The sequence below is a fragment of the Adiantum capillus-veneris genome, chromosome 4, assembly GCF_014529385.1.
Source record: "Adiantum capillus-veneris isolate H3 chromosome 4, ASM1452938v2, whole genome shotgun sequence".
NCBI classification, from domain to species: domain Eukaryota; kingdom Viridiplantae; phylum Streptophyta; class Polypodiopsida; order Polypodiales; family Pteridaceae; genus Adiantum; species Adiantum capillus-veneris.
Window position 1 is genome coordinate 76,911,964 of NC_140934.1, and position 20,503 is coordinate 76,932,466.

The 20,503-nt window shown below is 42.7% G+C and overlaps 1 protein-coding gene across 1 annotated transcript in view; it reads left to right on the top strand.

Annotated features, from left to right (window-relative positions):
• The window catches only part of LOC147459450 (pentatricopeptide repeat-containing protein At3g22150, chloroplastic-like), a 40,303-nt gene extending 21,059 nt beyond the window's left edge, over nt 1–19,244 (top strand). The window contains exon 2 of the transcript XR_015187879.1: nt 18,579–19,244. The gene's annotated coding sequence lies outside the window, so the exon portion shown is untranslated. The remainder of the gene's footprint in view (nt 1–18,578) is intronic.
• Nucleotides 19,245–20,503: the final 1,259 nt, after the last annotated feature.

Below are 20,503 nucleotides of genomic sequence, written 5' to 3' on the forward strand. Positions count from 1 at the left end.
ACTCAAAGGTCGCACTTTCATCTTTTTTGTTTCTGATATCATCCCACAAATCCTGTGGGCCGGTTTCTTCGACTTCCAGAATTGATATAACTGTTTGTGAGCTCAACCCCTCTGTGGTATTGGCTACCATCCTCGTATCTAATGGTGCCTCAACTACCGGCCCTCTTTGGTCTCTATTTTTGGTGCCTCGATTCTCCATCTCCTAGATTCTTTTGTGGATCAACACCTTAGTTTTTGGAGCATCCAAGACTGGTGGTTTCATAAGATCTTGGGCCACTTGGATGAGCTCCTTGCACATCTGCAACCTCTCTTTCTCATACCCTGGATGAGAATACATCAACCATCTATGCTCTTGGGTTTGGTTGAGCTTTAACTTAGTTTCGTAAGCCTTCAAAATTTCATCTAATGACTCAAAGACTTTGTCCACCAAGACCGAACCTTTCGAAGGTATTTTTGATGGTTTTTCTACAACAGTTTCTTCTTTACGGTCCCTTTCCACTCTCAAATGTTCTTTGGTTTGCTACAATTTGGTTTCTATGGCCAATTTTTCTTTTATCCTTCTGGCTTTCATTTTGTCCCTTTTCACTTTTCAGGATTTTCAAGGGGTCCTAATCGACAAACTCTCTATCCCGGTTTGACTGGGTGGGATGTTTTTGTCTCCCATAGGTATATTCCTTGCGGCTTCCTGGGTTTGTGCTCTCGTTACCGCATTCATTGGAATTGTTGGTTCCGTTTTTTATTCACTTGAGCTTGATACAACTTCGATTTTGTTTGTGATGGATTTTCCTTTGTTATCAGGGTTTTTTGGATAGTGGGAATTAGATGGTCATTTGTACATCCCTCACAATACCGAAAGATTTTGATACACTCTCCTTTGTGTGGAAAACTTCTTGCCCAATGATCACCTCCACATTCATAGCATGGTCATACTAGTGGTGGGGAAGCTTGTGGAGCTCCCATCGATTGTCCGGTTCTAAGAGAGTATCCCCTAGGTCTGTAGTTCTGATTTTCCATGAACATAAGCATATTTTCATCGACCGGGTAATGGTTTTTTGTTGGTTGTATTATGTATGATGGCTCTGTCATCCCCTGAGAACCTATCCATGGAATTTGTCCTTCAGAAGCATAGACACTACTGTCTAATCCTCTCTTATAAGAGCTGTCTAAATTTTTAGGGATGAAACTACTTGTCACGTGCACATCTAATCCTATGTGCATGTGGACAATCTATTTCAGGTCCAGGGTTTAGCTTAGCTTAGGAAGTGTTATGGCACTTTCGTGAGTCTATTCGCAGGCCGTGCATGTCCAGACACTTACAGTGGTTGCATATCCTCTGATTGCACACAACATGATCATCAGAATTACATTCAGTAGCCATCATGGGCATTTTACAGTGCACAAAACCCAACTCCCTATTTTAGCCATTTTTCACTTACTATTAATAAGTGACTTTGTTGGGAAACTGGGTAGGGAAAATTGGCTAAGTGGATATATAAGAAAACCTAGCGCTAGTACTTTCTGGCAGAAGAGGCAGCAAATACCCATTATCTGGAAGTGCACCTTCTCAGTAAGACCAGCAGGACAACATAGCGTTTTTCAGCCATCAAGACCAGCCTATCTTTTTTGGCAAGAGCAGATCAGCCCTAGCGTTTTGCAGATTTGAAGATCAGCCCTGGCGCTAGTAGATTCCCCAAGATCAGCGTGGTGTTTTTGCAATTGCAGACCAACATCAGTGTTTTGTAGATTTCTGACGACAAAACCAACCATAGCATCAACGTTTTCAATTTTCAAAACTTAGACACCATCATAGCAGCCCCCAACCTCGCAGATCTCACCTTTCCATAGCAGATCCTCGCTGCGTGGTCAGATTAGCCAATGTTTTCAGTTTCAGACCGGTATTCGTAGATTTCAGCATCTTCGGTTTCAACGCATCGTCGTCGCCATCGCCGTCCTCGGTGACACAATGTCCTAATTCAGTAGATAACAGATTTGCAGATTTCAGCCCCTAGCGTGTTCAGATTTCAGCCCGTCTCGTCACTGTTATCAGTGTCATCGACATCGTCGGCAAGTCCATTGCATCTAGACCATTGTACCAGATTTGTGCAATCAATAGCATAGATCTTTCTCGCCATAGAGAGTGGGGTCCTTGAAGGAGGGTTTGACAACATTCTGGTGTCGTATTCTTCTCTCTCTCTCTCTCTCTCTCTCTCTCTCTCTCAGTCTCAGCACCTTCATTCACAGTTTCATTCACTTTGTTTGTGATCATTTGCACTCTCTCATTAAAAGGACGGAAGGCTATCCGTTCTGTAAGTAAAAGGAACCCTTGAGCACAATTCGGAGCACTCATCCTGAGCAAAGTTCAACATTCACTTCCGCTGCACCTTACATTGGTATTCATAACTTTGGCAATGTTCTGTATCACTCAAGGAATTTAGAATCACATAATTTTTGTTGCTTGTTGCGGGTCGCACGTAACCCAAGTCCACTTGGGCGTGTCGATTCCTAATTGTGTTTTTGAAGAGTGACAAGAAAACCAAGAAAGAAGGGCTTGTCCGGCCTCCCCTTATTCCTCTTTTCACTCATTGAGAGTGGACCGTGCACTTAGCGGGGCTGGCCAGTGGACGTGAGGTGGGAAAAAGCAACCTTGGTGTGGGTGCAAGGCCGCCAAGGGGTGCGCCCGCAAGGAAGAGTAGAGCTCTGGTAAGAGAAGATCCTTCTCTAACAAAGATTGCAAGCTAAAGAAAGACCTCAAGAACCTCAAGAACTCAAGAACTCAAGAACTCAAGAACCCAAGTTCCTTGTGGACTTACGTACCAAGAACTCAGTGTATGGTCATCACGCGAAGCAGAATGGATACTTCACATGAAGGTGATGAGCATGGAGGTGGCAAAGAAGAATTTTCTCCACCAGGAGGTTTTTCTGACCCTCCCCCTTTCCCATCTACGCCACGGTTTGCACCAAATCCTATGGAGGCTTTGGTCAAGACGATGATGGACATGATGTTACAACAAGAAGCGCAACGCGCTGCCTTGGAGCGCACGAAGAAAGAAAGGCAGCTTTGGATCGCGACCTTGAGCAAGCGCGCTTGGTGGACAAGGAAAGAAAGACAATCTTGGATCACAAGCGCAAAGAAAGACGGTTAGCCTTGGAGCGTGAGCGTGAGCAAGCGTGCTTGGCAGCTGAAGACAGACAAGTGGCCCTGGAGTTAGAACGTGAGGCGCAGAGAGACCAACGCATGCAAGAGTTGGTTCTACAGTTACTTACCTCGAAGCCCGAGCCGGTCAGATTTGGTAGTTCATCAAGTAGCACAAGCAGAGATTCTAACTCCAACAAACCCGTCACAGAGAAGATCACATTCAGTAAGTATGACGGTAAGATGGATGCTAGTGTTATTCATTCTTGGTTGCATCAATTTAATGCTTATTTTGCGACAACTAAGAAGACAAGAAATAGCAAGGTTTTGACGGCAGTCGTGTACCTTGCCGGTGATGCCATTAATTGGTACCACGCATGGCAAGAGGCACAGTTGATCGCACACCTAGAGGAAGCTAAAGAAGATGCGTCCCTTTCCTTCAATTGGACCAAATTCCAAGACAAGCTCAAGGTGCAGTTTATGTCACCCCCAATACTTAGCGCGGTTGAAAGAAGATTGGCGCAATCTCAAGCAAAATGGTATGCCAGTTATGCCTTTCTCTAATCGTGTTTTGCAGCTCGGCACCCAATTACGGAAATCGGATAATGAGCGCAAAGAGATATTCTTTTTTGGGTTGGACAGCTATATCCAATTTGATGTAGAAGTCTTTGATCCCGTGGATCTCAACAAGGTGGTAGCAATTTCTCTCTCCCAAGAGATGAAGCACAACAAAGGAAAGCCTAAGGAGAACAAGGCTTCTCAGAGTACCTCTCAAACTCCTCAGAACGGTAAGAACGAACGGTAACTCTTCTACCCAATCTTCTGATAGTCTCTCGAAAAAGAACACTCAAAATGAATCTAAGGGTAAAGATAGCACACTGCTAAACCTAAGCTCACCCCAGATGAACAAGCTGCACAAGGAATTATAAGAGGATATATAACGGCAGAAGAACAAGTCATTTATTCTAAGGAAGGTCATTGTTATCATTGTCATGTCAAGGGTCATATAAAGAAAACATGTCCTAAGATTAAATCCAAGGAATCTAAAGAACCCACAGAACTCACATCCTCTGCTAATGCCATAAATGAGCACACTAGTGTGTCAAGTTTCTCTTGATCTTATCATTGATGAGTCTCTTATGAAGTGTTATGGTCATGTGAATAGTCAACATATGGTGGTCTTGTTTGATTCTGGTAGTATGCATGATGTGATTGGTGACTCTCTTGTCGAAAGAGCCCGTTTGGAGACTCGCAAGACATCTCCTTTCAAGGTGTCGAGCTTCGCTCCCGTATGGACTCTCTCATTACACAAGAGTGCCTTGATGTGTTATTGACTGTTCAACAAGCGTCCTTCCGCAGAAAATTTATAGTATCTCCTCTTTCAGGATGTGATATACTTCTTGGCATTCTATGGTTTCGTGAGCATAATCCTCTCATTGATTAGGCGGACAATACTTTCACTTTCAATGCGAAAAGTGACTCTCTCATTGTCATTTGTGGGGATAAAGTTGTTCATTCTTCACCTCTTATTTCTAATGTGCAGGTGAAGCTTGAAAAGAAAAAGGAGAAGGAGACTCTCTCGGTCTTTTCTCTTTTAAAGCACGACACACATGATTTGCATGATACAAATGTGATGATTCACAAGGATGATACTTTGCATGATAAAGATGTGATTGTTCACAAGGATGGTGGTTTAGTTGATGCTTTTTCTAGTGAAGCTAACCTTGTTGCAAATACGATTAATCACGAAGAACCGATCAAGATCTAAGGAACCCACTCAGGAAGTATTGTGTGTTCGCATGATTAGTCAGTACGCATTGTTTGAGTGTTTCATTCGTGACGGTTTCTTGTTTTGTCACCGTCTTTACGTCTTCCATTTTCATAGGCATGCCGTATTGTACGATGCACATGATTCACTCATGGATGAGCACGAATGTATGCAGATTTCTATCGAAAAGAACAAAAGTTTGCATGATAGAGTCTCGAAATGAGCACAAGAAAATTGTTGTAGGCGCTCTCCCTCGACGCCATACAATTCGGTACCAGTACCTTACTTTAAAAATGAGGGGATGTCACGTGCACATCTAACCCTATGTGCATGTGGACAAGCTACTTCAGGTTCACGATTCAGGTCAGCTTAGTAAGTGTTCTGGCACCTTTGTGAGTATATTCGCATGCCGTGCATGTCCAGGCACTTAGAGTAATTGCATATCCTCTGGTTGCACATAGCATGATCATCAGAATTACAGTCAGTAGCCATCATGGGCATGTTACAGTATACAGAACCCAATTTCTCTATTTTAGCCATTTTTCACTAATTATTAATAAATGACTTTGTTGGGAAACTGGGTAGGGAAAATTGGCTAAGTGGATATATAAGAAAACCTAGCGCTAGCACTTTCTGGAAGAAGAGGCAGGAGATACCCATTATCTGGAAGTACACCTTCTCAGCAAGACCGATAAGACAACCTAGCGTGTTTCAGCCATCAAGACTAGCCTAGCGGTTTTGGCAAGAGAAGATCAACCCTGGCATTTTGCAGATTTGCTGATCAGCCCTGGCGTTAGCAGATTCCTCAAGATGAGCCTGACAATTTTGCAATTGCAGACCAACATCATCGTTTTGCAGATTCCCGGCAAAGCAAAACCAGCTATAACATCAACGTTTTCAGAGCACTTAAACTCTGCCACAACAACCCCCAGCCTCGTAGATCTCACCTTTCGGCAGCAGATCCTTGCCGCGTGGTCAAATCAGCCAGCGTTTTTAGTTTGAGTCCTTTATTCACATATTTCAGCATCTCCATTTTTAGCGCATCGTCATCGCCATTGCCGTCCTCGCTGACACAGTGTCAGAATTCAACAGATACAATATTTGCAGATTTCAGCTCCTAGCATTTTCAGATTTCAGCCCGTCTCATCACCATTATCATTGTCGTCGACATCAGCGGCAAGTCCATTGCATCTAGACCATTGTACCAAATTTTTGAAATCAATAGCATAGACCTCTCTCACCATAGAGAGTGGGGTCCTTGGAGAAGGGTTTGACAACATTCTGGTGTTGTATTCTTCTCTCTCTCTCTCTCTCTCTCTCTCTCTCTCAGTACCTTCATTCACAGTGTCATTCACTTTGTTTGTGATCATTTGCACTCTCTCATTAAAAGGACGGAAGGCTCTCCCTTCCGTAAGTAAAGGGAACCCTTGAGCACAGTTCGGAGCACTCATCTTGAGAAAAGTTTAACATTCACTTCCACTGCACCTTACACTACTAGCATCATTATGTGATCTGTAGGTGCCTCTATGGGTTGTGAGATTCTCACCATGGCTCTGTTTTCCTGGGGTGCATAAGTTGACTTTTTTCCTGCCCTTGGACTGCGTTGTTTTGTCCTACTTGATATCTTGGAGCTGGCGGTAAGTGTTGCACTCCAAGTGGCCCATAAGGTCCTTCCCTAACATAGTTTCTGTTGTAGAAACATTCGTGGGTTCCATGGTTTGTCCATTTTTATTCGATAACACACCACTTTAATACACATTGTACGTTTGCTTCTGGCCCCGACTACATGTTGCACCACTATGTCGGATGGTCTCCTCCACAAGTGTCACATTTTCGTGTGGGCTATTGTCGTGTGTTTGGGTTCGGCCTGTTACCTTGGTTCATCCTTTTGATCACTTCCTCGATCATTTGATCAACATCCGGCAATTGGGTTCTGTCCACCCAATTTCATCGTGGATTCAGTAGTGGTCAAAGAGGTGCTACTTGTCCTATGGTCTGTATCCTCACCCCGGGGAGGTCACCTAATAAAAATGTAACCTATCACGTGAGTTCAACAGAAGGGTATTTAAAGTTCTTGAAACTTACAGAAATATATATACAGAAGGGCATTATTGTTTCAAATTTGAAAAAAACTTACAGATTTCAAAAGAAAAGGGTATTTTATATTCTTAACAAAATTCACGGATAAGGGGGTTTTACAAACATGTCTTGAACGCACGGTGATATGGTAGTTTTACACATAGTGAACCCCCCGAAATCCTCACTCATCTCCCCATACGCTTTAAAGGCTTCTACTAGATACAGTGCCTCTCTAGTGACTTGCTCGAAGGTAACACATGCCTTCAGGTACGGTGCAGATCTTCTTTGAGAGTCTCATTTCGCAATCCTTCTATGAAAAAGGACTGACAGTCTCTCATCCTGAGGTAGCTCTTTGGCAGGACATCTTTCAATGTACTTCTTGAATCGAAGCGAGGCTTCTTTCATCTTTTCTTTCTCTTTTTGTTTAAATACATAGATTTGGAAGACCGTATTATGCTTAATCTCTCTCTTTGAGAATTCCTCTGCAAATTCTCGTAGAAGTTGTTCTATGTTGGGAAAATCTCGATCGTTTAATTGTTGGAACCAGGTCAAGGCTGTTCCTTCGAGGATCAATCCAAATGCTTCATACCGAGTATGAAAATCCATTACATGCTCAGCCCTCAACACTTGTTTTAAGATTGAAACATGTGCACACATATCCCCCGACCCACTATACTTTTTGGGTACACACTTGGCCACCTAAGAGGGCCACATGTGTCTAGTGTCGACAACCATTCTAACCATTCCGGGTCCTCCTGATATGGTCTCTCTAGTTTCATATTCTCCCCTTGGCGCTACAATTGTTGGAATTAGGGTTGCAGAGAAACACACACAGCTTGGAGAAGACGAAGGAAGCTCAAGGCACACAATAGAGAGTGTGTTACTTAGTGTGCAATGGAAAGATAGATAGCCCTAGAGTGATGGGCGTATATACAATGCACGGGGGAAAAAACCTCCTAAAGAGGGAAAAAATGCCCCGGCGGTCCTAGTGTGTTCACACACATCACTACCACATGTATATGGTAACAAATCCCCCCTGGAGTGATGCGGTGAACGAGAGCTGGCACATGAGTAAAGGGAAGTGCCATGCCCTGAGGACAGGATCAGTCCACAAAGGGGAGTAAGCCCAAAGCTTTGCGGAAAGCTTCAAGCTTCTCACGAGACAATGCCTTTGTGAAAAGATATGCAAGGTTGTCCTGTGTTGGCACATAAGCCAAGCTGATCTCTCCTGCTGAGAGCCTCTCCCTGACATAGTGGTAATGCACCTCAATGTGCTTTGTGCGAGCATGAAAAACTGGGTTCCTCGCAACTGCCAATGCGCTCTGACTGTCAGTGTAGATAGTGTTGGCAGTGTCCTGTCCAACACCCAAGTCAGCCATAAGGCGTCTGAGCCATACACACTCAACCGTAGCTGTGAAGACTGCCCTGTACTCAGCCTCACAACTCGAAGTGGCCACAGTAGGTTGCTTCTTGCTCAACCATGATATACATGAACTGCCAAGCATGAAACAAAAACCACTTGTGGACACTCGCGTGTCAAAACAACCAGCCCAATCTGAGTCCGAAAAAGCATGTAAGTCTGGTGGCAATGATCCCCCCTTGGGATAAAACAAGCCAAGATGTAAAGTGCCACTAAGGTAGCGGAAAATCCTCTTGACAGCCTGCCAATGCTTAGACCCTGGGCTATGCATAAATCTGCTGACCTGCGAGACTGCAAACTGAATATCTGGCCTCGTGTTGCATACATAAATGAGGCAGCCAACAGCAGTTTGGTAAAGAGTGACATCAGCAGGATCGCCAGCATCATGTAGACTCAACTTCAAACCTGTTTCCATGGGAGTGGCAATAGGTTTGCAATCCTCAAGTCCAAACTTACATAGCAATGTCTCTATGTAACTTTTCTGACACAAGGCAATACCACCATCACACTGCTTAAACTGTATACCCAAGTAATGATGCAACAGCCCCAAATCTTTCATCTTGAAAGTAGCATTCAAATCAGCCTTAAATTCAGCAATATGTCTCTCATTTGGTCCAGTGATCAGCAAATCATCAACATAAAGAACCACAATGAGAAATACATCATCCTCACGCTTTACATACAATGTGCTTTCTGTTGGACTGTTACGAAAGCCTCGTTTAACCAAATGAGTGTCAGCTTTCTCATACCAAGCACGAGGAGATTGCTTCAACCCATACAAAGCCTTCTTACATTTGCACACTTTGTCCTCTTGTCCTTTTATGACAAAACCGCGAGGCTGCGTTACATAAACTTCCTCAAATATGTCACCATTCAAGAAAGCAGTAACAATGTCTGATTGATGTACATCCCAACCAAAATGAGCTGCCAATGCACATAGAAAACGCACAGTAGTCATACGACAAGTGGGAGCAAAAGTCTCTTCATAATCTATGCCTTTTTGTTGTGCATAACCCTTTGCAACAAGTCGAGCCTTATGGCGATCGATCTCACCATCCGGCTTGCGTTTCAACTTGTAAACCCACTTCGTACCAATGGCCTTTTTGCCAGGAGGCAAATCACATAAAGTCCATGTGTCATTCTCTATAAGTGCATCATATTCTGATTTCATGGCAGCAATCCAATTTTCTGAATTCTGTGCTTCATCAAAAGACAGAGGCTCCTCAACATCATGTAAACTAGACACAGCCAAAGCATAACAATCTGATGCATAAGATGCATGGCGAGAGCCTGAACGAGTACGACTAGATAAAGGTGCATCCAATTTACTGTCACGCAAAGTGTGCACCAGCCATTTTGGCATACCTCTAGCCTGCTCATTTTCAGCCCTTTCCTCATCAAGTACATCATGTACATCTGCATCAGTAATAGGCTGTTCTAAAACATTTTCAGAAACCCCCATAGGCTGTACATTTGCCTCATTGGAACTTACATTCGTATTTCCACCACTGAAAAGAGGCAACAAAGTGTCATAAATGTCCTGTGAGCTTACATTACTGTCTCTAGTACATGACAGCAAGGGTTGAACAGAATCTTCCACAAACACTACATCCCGTGAAACCAAAATACGTTTTGTTTGCGGATGATACAACCTGTAACCTTTGCTTTCAGCACTATAACCAACAAAAATACATTTGACAGCCTTATCATCCAATTTTCTGCGCTGCACTTGTGGCACCAAAGCATATGCCAAACAGCCAAAAACACGCATGTGCTCAATAGAAGGTTTTCTATCATGCCATGCTTCATATGGAGTAATAGACTGCAAAGCTTTCGTAGGACACCTGTTAAGTACATAAGTGGCACACATGATGGCCTCAAGCCAAAAAGAATGCGGCAAAGCTTGACTTTTGACCATACATCGTGCCATTTCTGTTAGTGACCTGTTTTTCCTCTCAGCAACACCATTTTGCTGAGGTGTATAAGGCACTGTACATTGGTGTTTTATCCCACGACTAGCCAGAAATGCATTAAATTCATGAGACATATACTCCCCCCCTCGATCGGAACGGAGGGTGCCCATAGTACATTTTGAGACATTTTCAGCCATAGCCAAAAATTGTTTGAAGCACATAAAAACTTCGGACTTCGCTTTAAGCGGAAATACCCACGCATGCCTGGAGTAATCATCAATGAAAGTCACGAAGTACAGGTAATTGCCCAAGGACGGAGTTTGCATGGGCCCACAAACGTCACTATGCACAAGCTGCAACCTGCATGTGGCCCTAACTGAACCATCCTTTGGAAACTTAGAACGCTGCATTTTACCCAGAATACAGCCTTCACAAACATGTTTGATAGGTGCTTCAAGAGGCGGCAAAGAAGCAACCATATCAGATTTCTGCAAACGCAGCAAACTGGCAAAATTCAGATGACCAAAACGTGCATGCCAAAGTTTTGCATCTGAAATAGCCCTTGAATCTGCAACAGCATTTGCAAAATTTTGTCCACACTTGTCATACAAAGTGAGCTTATACAGCCCACGGCACAAAAGCCCAGATGCAACAATTTCATCACCAAAACTGAGATCATGAACTGTACATCTGTCATCCACAAATTTGACTACAAGTCCAAGTCTAGCAAGTGCGGATACAGACAAGAGATTCTTCTTGATCCCAGGTACATAAAGTGCATCAACAAGTGTGAAGGAACTGCCATTAGCAGCAGTGAGCACAATCTTTCCAACTCCCTGAACTGGATAAGAGGCGTTGTTGGCACAAGTGACTGAATTCCCATGAGGGACAGACTCGAGAGAGGTAAACAATTCACGATGTGAGGTAATGTGCTTTGTAGCACCACTGTCGAAATACCACACATGTGAATCTGCAGCAACTGACAAGCATGCATCATGGACAGCAGGATTGTAAGTGCACTCTGCGCTAAAAGCCCATTCTGCATCAACATCAGCATCACAATCTCCTTTCACAGAAGACTCAACAATGGCTGCATTTGTAGTGGAACCAGCATTTGCAGTGGAACCACCCTCTTTCTTCTTAGCCTCTTTGGCCTTCAACTTAGGACACGACTTGATCAAGTGATCATTGGCTTTACAATAATGGCAACGCATCTTCTTTTTGCCCTTATCACCAGAATTGCCAGACGAATTGCTACCGGCAGAAGCATTAGGAACATAATTTTTGCCACTCGCAGCAGAACCATAAGAAGTGGCTGCATTACTGTTACCACCCTTTCTTTGAGAAGCAATAAAAGCCTGTTCAACTGCACGCTGCCTAGTCCTGTTTTTTCTAGAAAGTGACTCTTGCAACAGCAATGTGCACAATGCATCAAACTTGACAACTTCAGGATTTCCTTGGGTCATCAGTCTCCAAGTACTAGCAAAAGTCTGGTAGGAATCTGGTAAGGCATCAAGAACAGTCTGCACAAGGGAACTGTCAGAAATGACTTCACCTGCAGAAATGAGTTGCTCATTGATATCCTTGACACTAGCAAGGAAAGTGTCCATATCATCTTCCTCATGCATAATCTTCGACTCTAGCTCTTTACGCAGCAAAGCAATTTTAGCCTCATTGCGGCTTGCATAAAGACCTGCTAGAATATCCCAAGCCTGTTTTGCAGATTTTGCTGAACGGATGTGAGGAATAATGGTGCGCTTCACAGACAACGCAATCAATGCATGAGCCTGCGCATCCTTAACATCCCAACGAGCTTGTTCTGCTGTAGGCAAAACAACTCTAACAGCTGCAATCCTTGCAGCAAGACCTGCAACATCCTCAATATCGCCTACATCTTCAGAACCAGGACGTACATCAATGCCCTGCACAATGTTCCAGACACCTTTTGACACAAGAACGTGTTGCATCATATAAGCCCACATAGGGTAGTTGTCCCCATCCAACCTGTCCTCAGCAGCAAACATCTTGAACACATCTGTGTTGTTGTTGTCAGCCATGGTAAATGCTGCACCTGATGTGAAAACTGCCCGAAAATAGGAGAAATGCAGCGGGAACAACTTGTGCTATATAGCACAAACCGTAGAAGACTATAAGGCACCTGTTATGCAGAAAACGGCACTGACAGAAAATCTGCACAAAATGACGAAATAACCTGTGCAGTACTGCCCGTAGTGGAAACGGAGGCCGAAATGAGCCCAAATCAAAATTCTGAGCAGACCGAGCTCTTTGAGCTCTCCCGAAATATTTGTCGACCTGCGAACGCTCGCCAAAGCTCACTGAAATCGGAGAAAGTGAGCAGGCGTGTGCTGGAGCAGCTGGCGACTAAGCCCGGGAGGACGTGACCTGCTTTGATACCAATTGTTGGAATTAGGGTTGCAGAGAAACACACACAGCTTGGAGAAGACGAAGGAAGCTCAAGGCACACAATAGAGAGTGTGTTACTTAGTGTGCAATGGAAAGATAGATAGCCCTAGAGTGATGGGCGTATATACAATGCACGGGGGAAAAAACCTCCTAAAGAGGGAAAAAATGCCCCGGCGGTCCTAGTGTGTTCACACACATCACTACCACATGTATATGGTAACAACAATTGGTGTCCTCTCCGCTACTCTTTCATCCAATTGTTCTGTTCGATCTCGTAAAACAGTCGGAGGGGTTTTAGTTGGGTAAGTCAAATCAGGTGCTTCACTACCTCTGTGTGTGTTCAAAGAAACTCTTCACCCCAATGATCCCATGGGTCCTACATTTGATAATCGTTGATGCCCAAATGAATCTTCCACTCTCGTTCTTACTAGACTCGCATAACCAATTTTTGATCTCGTTTGAGTGGTCGTGTGTCTAACTTGCTTGGTGGTTATATGCTATTGATGGAGTGGTCCACCAAAGTATGTATATCACTCTAACTCCTTACGGTCTATAGGAGAGTATTTACGGCCATGCTTATCCATCATGACCACTTGGATATTTCTCCCATGTGTGTATGCAAAAACATATAGTCTCTTGTGGTCGGCGCAGCTTCTCGATGTGGGGTTCATCACATCTGTGATAGGGTGTTTGTTCTCCATTATTAATTTTATATAGCCCCACGTAAATGTTGTCTATATTAAGCCGCTTCTTCTTGTTAGTGCGCCTAAGCACATCGTTTTGCTTGTCCAACTTGGGTGGATCATCCACTAACTCCTCATCTACTTTGTTCAACCCCTATTTGTCCACAATAAAAAGGTTATGCACAACTAAATACATCATTCATTCCCGGTCAAAGTATTTGTTTCCATTATAGTCCACATCTACAAGGTCATTGAACTCGTTTGGTTTGTTTTCCAACTTAACACAGTAGTGGTCCATTCCATCCTTATAGATTTTAGCCTTAACCTCATTCTCGAATTGAAATTTTAGATACAATAGCTTGACGTCTGATGTGGGTCGAGAAGGACTTGCCCTCGTGGAAGTTAGCTTACCTTGTTGAATCCCTCAGCCATTATGGTGTATAATCTTTATGATGAAGTATCCGACAAAATTTCCTCTCGAATGACTTCTAGCGGATGCAATGGATTTTGATTCACACTCTCTTCAATTGAAATGTTGCTCACATGGTCTCTTAGGTTTGGATTCCTATTCTGATACAATCTTCCCGATCGCAAATACATGAAGAATTGATTTTACAAAACCCCAACCTTACCTCATTGGCCGCCTTGTATTCTCTCCGGTTCGACTTACTTGTTGGGCCGCACTTTGTAGCTCCTACACCCTGTAAAAATTGCTTGATGGCTATGAATTTACAGCCGCTCTTGTTAGTCCAAGCTTGCAATCGATAAAATTTTATCCAACACTTTCAATAACTTCACAATTTTGCTTATAACATCCACAACTTAAGTCCAATTTCAATTTTGAAAAGACCACTAGGGTCCTGGAGACTATCTCTAGCTGTGGTAAAGTTATCGTCTCAGTATGTCTCAGAGGAACATGGATCGCGATCCATGTACCTCAGCGACTAAATGGGGTAATTTTGATCCCTCTCCTAGCCCTTGGTCTAAATATCTTAGCTCTATACTTTTTGCAAAGTCAGGGTCTATTTAGGGTGGTCAAAAGTCAAACCCTAGCCCTTCCATGTGTTTTTTTAATCTGAAATGATTTTGCCCTTTTTGACCTCTTTTTGGATTTCTTTTCACTTCCTTGCTTTGGGACTTTTTGTTCAAAATGGTTTAAGCTCCTCAATGGTCCAATTTTTGTTCAAACTTTCATGAAAGGTACATGGATCGCGATCCATGTTGGGAAGCCAGCTTGCCTTTTCTTGATACCATTAGGATCATCATTTTTACTAGATGTGAGGGTATCAAAGGTTTTGGAATTGAACTAGTTTTTGTCAGTCAAAATTGAAATTTAAATTCTGTTTTGACGGTTTTAAGCTATGAGCTGTTTTTTGGTGTTTTCTACCTCTCTTGTAACTTTTTGCCAATGGTTCTTTTGGGAAATGTTTTTCAAAATTTACCGGTTATCCACTTGTCAAATTTCAGCTCAAAATCCTGATGAGGTATATGGATCGCGATCCATGTTTGACCTCATTTTGACATGAGATTTGGTCAGCGTATAGTCTTGGTTATGGTGACACTCTTCCCCAAATCTTTTTGGAGTTGAACCACTTTTGGCAAACCAAAAGTAAGATTTTGTGTCTACTTTGCGTTTTTTGCTATCAGGAGAAAGGTAAACCATGCATTTAGCTCACAAACAGATTGTCGTGAACCACAACAAAATTGAAAACGGTTACACTTGGATTAAAGATCAAGAGACACGGAACACAATGCACTAATCGGAATCGATTTTTGATTATCAGAAAAAGAGAAAGATTGATTACAATATGTAGCAGTCTTGCAGCTCACAATCAACGTCCAAAAAGGACACAAATTCACTTATAAGGACCTGGTGTACTTGAAGATAGAACTTCCACTCTGACTCATCGCACAACACTTGAAGGTCCAGAAAACATCAGGGTATACCAAACCAAATCTCCACATTGTGGTGGTGATGGCAATAGGGCTATCATACCAAAGGACCATAAAGTGTGATCTTGGCACATATATTCTAAAAAACATGGTGGAGGAAAATCTAAAGAATAGTGATTGGAAAAGATTTACATGAACGATAGACCAATGTTGACAAGGATTTCCTATCAATAATTAAGCATGATTGATGAGCTACCACCTGCAGAGACGGAATTAGAGTTGATCTATAAATCCAAATGCACGTTTAAACTAGTAGCAAGACCCTCTACTGTACAACCTTTGAAGAAGAAAGCAACTGGGTCACGAGCTCGAAGAGAAAGAAGTCTGATAGCGAAGAGACAAAATCTGATGTAAAGTTGAGCAAGGATACCCCGTCCAAATACAAGTCATTGGATGACAAGGAATAGGAAAAGGAAGAGGAGGAGGAGGAAAAAGAAGAATATACACTATGCCGGGGTAGTCTAAAGAGATGCTCATGTGAACATAGAGACCAAATCCGGATCTCTCAAGCATGAAGGTCCATGGAAGAAGCTCAAGCACAAAGAGAGGAGCTTCGCAAAAAAAGAGCGTAAGAAAAGAGGGAATTGGGAGTTGATGCAAATGACGAGGGAGAATATGATAAAGATAAGCCACTAGAGCAAAAAAAAGCTAAAAGATTAGAACAGATCAAGCAATACAAAAGACAAGTGGCTAAATCAGGTTTGGAAGCTGCCGGTGAAATGCGGCAAAGAATTAGAGAAGAGCTCATGCGTAAAGCGGAGCAAAGGGCACAGTAGGAGTCCAAGTGACAACGTGGTGATGATCCCGAATAATCCGATGAATCTACCACATCCAAGAAGGATGATAGGACCACACCAAAAAAGAAATGATAGAAGCGAAGGGTGGTGTGGATCCTTTGGAAATCCATACCAAAAGTGTCCCATCAGCATCAAATGGACCAACCACCCCCCCTCAAGAATCAACTGACCAGGAAGTCGATTGAGAGAAAGTTGAGCAGACAACAGAGGTGCCAAGGAAAATAGCGGAGCAAGTGTTGCTAACACCACCCATGAATCAAGTGGCTGATAAAGAAAAAGGCAAAGAGACAGAGCAGGTTTCACTGGCACCTCAAGGGAAAAGTGATAAGGACAGGGATGCGGTGGCCAAAGAAAAAGCAAAAGCTGACACCTCTATCCAACCTCAAAGGACACAAGCAAAGCCAAGGTCGCCCCTCTCACAAGCCATAAGGTACAGTTTCAATGTCAAAGAGCACTCCACAACCTACGAGAGATGGAGCTGGAAGATACCAAGGGAGAAGTAGCTATAGCACTTAAGGTCAATCAAGAGCTACAACAAAAGATTGAAGATTTACAAGGTATCCAACGAGAGCTTCGAGCTGAACTACAATGGGAGCAAGAAAATGCTGCTCATTTCTACCAAGAATCTCAAGCCTTTAATAAGGCTAACACAAATTTATAGGTTGAGCAACAACGCCTAGAAGAAGAGCTCTAAAAAGAAAGACAAAAGAATGTGAAACTAAGGGAATCCTATGGAGTTGTCAACAAAACACTTACACAACTCCTAGCAATGCAAGACACCCAAGTCCTTGCTTCTACTTCAGCAACGCCAGCCTCAGAGATACAAGAGTTGAAGGATCTCAAGGCAGCCCTAGCTCAAGAACAATATGATAGGAAAATCATGACAGGTTGGCATAAGGCCATTCAAAAGCAAAAAGAGGATGAAATTGAAATGCTACAGGAGCAGCTGGCCCAATGACCAAAAAATAGTGTTTGTGTTGTCCATGGCCGTCAAGATGGCTTGCGATGGCCATGAAACTTTGCAAGGGCGGGGAGTAGAGTACTTCTCCCACTCTTACAAAGTTTCATTTCAATCCGTTGTTGTCTCATCAGGTGGCTAGGCACTGGACAATCGCCAATCTTTTGCCATTAGGTGAACGACAAAAAATGGGCGATTGTCCTGCGCCTAACCGTCGAGACGGTTTGCAATGGCTATGATTAGATAGTTGAAATGCAAAACAAGTAGGTGGAGTTGAAGCTCAGAATGCATGTTTTCAATGGGTTTTGGCAGCTCGATCATTGGGCATGTGAGCCATGAGTTTCTACATATAAAAAGTGACCACAAAAAGAGTTTTTTTAGGTTGACATGGGATTTTTTGGAGAGCCTTGAGGGCCAAGGGAAGAGGACCTGCCATGTGGCGTGATTTTCATCCCATATGAAAAGCCTGCGGACAAAAGGACACGGTATATAGAGTACATGGTGCACTACCATTGAGCAAAGTGAGTGGGAGAGAGGACATTAGGAAATTTTGGAGGTCATTTGGAGGGCCATATGAAGAGAGAGAAAAATAGAGCGCGTCCAATGAGCATGAAGGCTACGTTACGTAAAAAAGTACCTGGAAAGACTCAAAAAATAGGAAAATAGCATAAAACTTTCACGAAACTAGGATTGTAGCATAGTAATTTCCTTACTTTTATCGAGCTTTTAGGTGCTTGCGTGTGGTCCCACTTCTGATATTCTCTCATGGTCATTAACGTACTGGAGGGTGACCATTAAGCCCGCACAAGATATTGGAATTTTAAAACACTTTCCCTCCATTAGAATGCTTTCAAAGTGAATCTCCCTCCACTAAAGCTTTTCTCTGAGAGTTATGGCATCCACGTCTTCTCGCCCAAGAGCCTCAAGGTGTTTACTGTCTCTCACACCAACAAACAACAACGGCACTTTGCCTAGAAGGCCAAGTAGTAGCATATCCTCAATTACAATACCAGCTTCAATAAGTGCAGACAACCAATGGGTTGGACAAAAGATAAACAAAGGTTCATGGGTCCTCATGCAACCAAGAAGACCCAAGAGGTCTAGTGGTATCAACGTTTACCGCTCAGCATGGAAGGCCAGGGTGTTGGATTTCAAAGTTGAGATCGGCAAAAGATCTGTAAAGGAAGTTCTTGTTCAGCATGTGTTTACCCATCCAGAGGTGATAGCAAACGGTGGAAATGTATCAAATATACATCAACCACGTTGCAATTGTAAGTACTCTTGACATGTGAACTTACTGATAGTCTCATTATAACTTTTCTTATATATTTTGCAATGTTTCTCCCGCTTGTTATGAGTAATGTCTCTACTCTTCACAACTCAATTACATTAGATTTGTCATTTGTACTTATTGATACTCTTAGTTTAACTCTTTTTATATATATTGCAGATGTTTATCCCTCTTCTTATGAGCAATGGGAGCCTGTGGAGTGCATAATAGGCCTCTTCCATGTTGTACATGCCCATATTGGTTCTCTACAGTACTCAGAGAGGAGCAGCAAAAGATTGGCTGATGAGGGAATCTTTTTTTATGACCACTTTTACCAACTCAGCTCAGGCAATAAGAATGGCATGTTGATGAAACTGCCTCTACCGACCGATTGGAACACTGTGGACTGGCCAGTTCCCGAGGAAACAATGGTGGAGGCAATGCGAAGTAAGCTCTACAAGGATATACAAAGGTCTCTACGTAGCTCTATTCCTACCAAACTGGTTCGAATTGCAAACTTTTGTCCTGTTGCACTCTTCATAGAGCTGTTTCATAGCTACAACATCAGAGTTACAAAAACTATGTTCATGTGCAAGTCATTTCAGCAGTCATCCTGTGACAAACTTCTTGACAAAGGATGGTATGCAAAGGAAGAGATTGGTTTACGGTGCGAGGTCGCGCTTGGTACTCTAGTTGTCAAGTACATGATTGCAAGCCAATCACTATTACTCTCATTTTGGTATATGCGATCACAAATGCTAAACGGTAAGTACATTCCTATGGACCAAGTTTCTGCAGGTTTGGAAGATAATCCTACTGTGGATGTGGAAGTGATTGATAAAGAGAATGGCCTACTATTGGTGGTTACAATAAGGGAGCTATGCAGTCTTCAGCATTTGCGAAATGACATCATTGAAGAGTCAATGGACAAGGAACTATCAGATTTTTCCTTTTTCTTAGCTGGCCGTAAGGTGATGCGGCGAAGAGAAAAAGATATTTTGTGCAAAGAGTTGGATGGTCGGGTTGAAGTAGTGTCAATGTAACAGATATTCTTGTAAACCCAAGTGTATACAAATGACTTTCAAGACATGAAGTTTATTGATCTCATTTTTCAATTGTGCCCTGTGAAAAAGTGTGCTTGAAATACATTTCTTTACCACGTCAAATCTCTCTCTCTCTCTCTCTCTCTGTGTGTCTATATATATATATATATATATATATATATATATATATATATATATATATATATATATATATATGTTAGACAAGACAAAGACAGATAGAAGAATCATCTTAATTCATTAGAAAGTACAAACTCGTCCGTGAACAATGGACTGAGATACAATTTCTGTAAGTATGGAATCAGAATGTCTTCAAGGTAAAAATCGAAGGAATGTCCCTCGAAAGAAGGTGGTGAGATAGTTGTTCCCGGCGGATTTAGTTCTCCCTTTTCGAGAGTATCATCAATTAGTAGTGTATTAGTTGCATCAAAGGGTACACCGATTTGGCTAAACGGTTTGTACAAAAGAGGTAATCTTGGTTTTTTAGGGTGGTAGTGGCCCTCAACGGTAACGCATTTTCTTTGATCATACAAAAAGGCAAAATCTGACGTGTGAGCTTGGCATACACTGCAAACTATTGCAACTAGTGGCGATAAGTTTTGCCTTTGCATTGAAGACCATATGCCAACTCTGAAGCGCGGAAGAAGAAACTCAATAAACTCCTTGGTTCCTGGACGAACCACGACTCGACAAGTTTCCATCCGAAACGTTTGCAAATCCTCAAAGAGTCCTCTGTCACCAAGAGGCACCCGCATCAGCAGCAATCCATTGACGTCCAAGATAATCAACCTCTGTAAAAGTTGACAAGTACATATAAGTAGTTAGAAACTGAACATATTTTGCCATACTTGAATAGACATTACCGGAACAACCGTATCTACAGGTAGCAAGGGTCCATACTGGGTCTCTGTAGTGTTCATGTCGTTGTTGCTCTCCTCCGCTTTATCTTCATAGTCATCATTCAAATCTTCATCAGGGGTCTCCCCCATGGCCCTTTCTGCCTGATTCAAGGTTGATCGGCTTGCCTCATACATCCTTCCCTGA